Source organism: Triticum dicoccoides, chromosome 3B, assembly GCF_002162155.2.
Source record: "Triticum dicoccoides isolate Atlit2015 ecotype Zavitan chromosome 3B, WEW_v2.0, whole genome shotgun sequence".
Classification (NCBI taxonomy): domain Eukaryota; kingdom Viridiplantae; phylum Streptophyta; class Magnoliopsida; order Poales; family Poaceae; genus Triticum; species Triticum dicoccoides.
This window is the reverse complement of record NC_041385.1, coordinates 730,625,504-730,629,504: the sequence shown is the minus strand read 5'-3', so window position 1 is coordinate 730,629,504 and position 4,001 is coordinate 730,625,504.

Below are 4,001 nucleotides of genomic sequence, written 5' to 3'. Positions count from 1 at the left end.
ACCAGCTCACTTGAGCCCAAGAACTCGCCTCTAAGGTTGTTTTCCACTGTACTAGTTCTTCCACAGCCCCTCGAGGCAAATCCACCAAAAAACAAGAGTAGGGTTTTACACCGCAAGGTGGCCCGAACCTAGGTAAACCTCCCTGTCCTGTTTCCTTCGAGCTTGACGCGTTAGGCTGTGAGACAAGCGAGTCGGTAGACTAGGGAGAGTGGGATCTTCGCATGCACCCCAGAGTTTGAACCTCTCAAGGGTTTGTGGAGCATGTAATCCGACATTTGGTGTGATAGGTAGGGGCACGTCGAAGACCTGCCGCTCCGTCCGCTGTGCTCCGTTGCCGGCCCCAATGGGGGTGCTCCAATGTTGACTAGACCATCACGCACCTTTGGAGGAGCCGTGGGCCACCGGGATTTCACCCCCGCTCTACGGCGGGTGCAGTGGCCACCCAAGTTCAGGCCGGAGCTGCCGCCCCGCTACGATGGCGCAGCAGATCCGGCTGGCTTCCTCCAGGCGTACGAAGAGGCAGTTTGGGCAACCGGCGGGGACGACAAGGTCATGGCCAACTGGCTCCCCATGGCCCCATGGGTGTGCCATGTGCCTGGCTGCTCAACTTGCCAGAATCTTCTCTCGCTTCCTGGGAGGAGCCGCACGGCCTCTTCATCGCGCGCTTCATGGCGCCGGTGCCCTATGCTGTTGCAGCCCTCCTCAGTGGCTCGCAAACGCCACCCTCGGACCACCACGTCAGCAAATCTTCCGCCAACTGAGTGCCGCCTGCGTGCAGCCGGGGGCTCCCCCGGGCTGGGCGGCGCCCAAGGCCGACCTCACCTTTGATTCAGAGGACCACCCCACTTCCACAGTGGGCGCAAGCGCGCTCCCGATGCTCTGCACCCCCGCCATCTGCAATGTGACAGTCACCAAGACCCTCATCGATGGCGGGGCCGGCCTCAACATGCTTCCTGTGGAGGCATTCAGCTTGCTCCACATACCTTACGGCCGGCTCCGCCCCACCAAGCCCTTTTCTGGTGTCGGCGACGGCTCCGCCAGCCCCCTGGGGTAGATCCGCCTCCCCGTCACCTTCGGGACCCACGACAGCTACCGCACCGAGCTTATTGACTTTGACGTTGCCAGGATCAGCCTCCCGTACAATGCCATCCTCGGGTACCTAGCTGTAGCCAAGTTCATGGAAGCAACTCACCCATCCTATAACCTAATGAAGATGCCAGGGAGCAGCGGCGTCCTTACAGTGGCAGGGGACATGAAGGATGCACTATTGGCCCTCAAGCTTACGTTCAAGACCGCGGCAGCCATGCAGCCAAGTGGGAAAGGAGCCCCGAAGGCCCCCGGGGCTGCGCCGGCCAAGAAGACGCAATTGTTTTCTCAAGATTGAGCTCAGACGAAACAAGTACCAGTTTACGAAGGCGGAGCATCTGGCGCCACCTTCACCATAGGTGTCGGCCTCTCTCCGGACCAGGAGAGTGCGTTAGTCACCTTCTTGTGCGCCAACAAGGAAGTGTCCGCATGGGAACCCAAGGACCTGGTTGGAGTCCCGAGGGGGATAATCGAGCACCACCTGAGGGTGTTCCCAAACATGCCCAGTGAAGCAGAAGGCATGGCGGCAGTCCACCGAGAAGCAAGCGTTCATCGTCCAAGAAACCCACAAGCTGCAGGATGCCAGCATCATCCGTGAGGTGCGGTACCCAAAATGGCTGGCAGACCCAGTTATTGTCCCCAAGAAGGTCGGGAAGGAGCGCATGTGTGTTGACTTCACCAACCTCAACAAGGCTTGCCCTCAGGACCCCTTCCTGTTCCCGTGCATCGACCAGATCATCGACTCCACCGCTGAGTGTGATCTGCTATGCTTTTGGATGCCTTCTCGGGCTACCACCAGATCAAGATGGCTGTACAAGATGTGGAGAAGACGACATTCCTGACCCCGTGTGGGGTGTACTGCTACACCTGCATGTCGTTCGGACTGCGTAATGTTGGAGCCACCTTCCAACGACTAATGCATATCGCTCTGGGCCAACAGCTTGGGAGGAATGTTGAGGCCTACGTCAATGACATAATGGTAAAATATCAGGAGGCAAGGACCCTGATCGAGGACCTGGAGGAAACATTTGCCAGCCTACGCAAGGTGGACCTGCGGCTCACCCCCGAGAAGTGTGTGTTTGGCATCCCCTCTAGCAAGCTGCTGGGTTTCTTGGTGTCACACAGAGGAATTGAGGCCAACCCGGAGAAAGTCAAAGCCATAGAAGACATGATCCCACTGCAAACGCTCAAGGAGATGCAGAAGCTGGTGGGCTATGTGACCTCGCTCGGGCGCTTCATCTCCAAGTTAGGGGAGCGTACCCTCCCGTTATTCAAGATGATGAAAAGGAAGGGGTCATTCGAGTGGACTCCTGAAGCTAATGCGGCATTCCAAGACCTCAAGAGATACCTCACCAGCCCACCGGTGATGGTGGCACCGCGTCATGGCTTGTGTCATAAGAACCTTGCGAGGTACCCTTCCCTGATCTCTCCACCTCGTCACGAGCCTACCTGGCGAGGCCGTTTCTGATGTAGCCTTGCGTCGTCCGCCCCGCGAGGCTTGGCCCCTCGCGAGGGTCTTGAGTCTTGTGCTGATGAAGATGGGCCGTACTAGGACTCCACTTGAGCCACGCCGCAGGCCGCAGGCAGGCAAGTCTGGGGACCCCCGTTCCCAGAACGCCGACAGTAGCCCCCGGGCCCAAGGCGCGCTCGGACTTGGCTTAGCGGAGAAGCGAAGGGGCAAGTGCGGAGCGCCGCGGGCCCCGTCAGCCTGTAGCCTTGGGCGCCACGTGGTGGTTGATTGGACGTGGGCGTCTCCGCTTCCCCATGCCGCCTCGGCAACTGCTCGACTTGACAATTCCCTACGTGCAAAAACGGGTCATGATTACCTGCGATCGTGGAGGCCGATGGTTGGCCTCCCCTGGCTATAAAGGCGGGAGAGCGCAAGCCTCCGCTGCATATCTTCCTCCTCGCTTCCTTATTTCTCCCCATCCCAGCTACTCGCCATCTCCCATGGCACCACCGAAGAGGTTCTCAGCCGCAGAGAAGGGAAAGGCCCGTCGGAAAGGGCCTGACTCTCCCCCGCCCAAGCACGGCCGGGGTCGTCCCCGCAAGGATCCTGCGCCGCCTGCAGCGGCTCCTCGCGGTCGCGGCTGCCATCTCCCGCATGGCGATGGGCACCAGGTGGGTGAAGGTAGGCGCGTCGTGGCTGCGCGGTCCCCTAGGCCGCGCTTCCACTCAGTGGAAGTGCTGCCGGAGTTCGTCGTGTGGTCGGCGGACCCAACCAGCACCTGGCTCCAGCTTCCCCGCTTCTTTGCAGGTGAACTCCCGGCCGGTGCTCCTGGCGGCCTCTGGCTTCAAGAGGACGGTTGCTGCAGTAGGGCCTCCTAGGCTTCACTAGAGATCTCCGTCGCCGGGAATGTGGCCCTGACCCGCGGCTGGCAAACGTTCGCCCGCGCGCGTGGCCTGAGCCGGCGATGCACCCTGCACTTCAAGTTCGATGGAGACGCCACCCTCTACGTGAGGGTGTTCGGAGAAGACGGTCGCCGCATTGGGTGCTGCCCTGAAGACGATGACTGCGGCCAGGCGCCCCTCCTCAGCGATGGCCGAGACGAAGATGAAGGCGGGCGCGGGGCCGGTGGCTTCCGCATTTCCCCAAGCCTCGGTGACTCCCCTTCGGACGGCAGCTCCTCCAGTGGTGGCCACGACTAGCCCCCGCACTGTCGCGCTCGCCTTGAGGGAGGTAGAGGGTCAACCCGCCGCCACGCCTCGGTGAAGTGCGAGGAGGGGTCCGACTGAGCTCCGTAGGCAGTACGAGCCCTCGCCACGAGTCGGTGCCGAGCGAGCCACGTCTTTATTTTTTTCCTCCCTTTCCTGTGCAAAGAAAGAGTATTGTATGGCCCCGCAGGGGCATGCTGGACTGTCATTGTTAACTGTTATGCTATCCTCGTCGTTCTTGTGCTGTGTTTCGGTGCCGC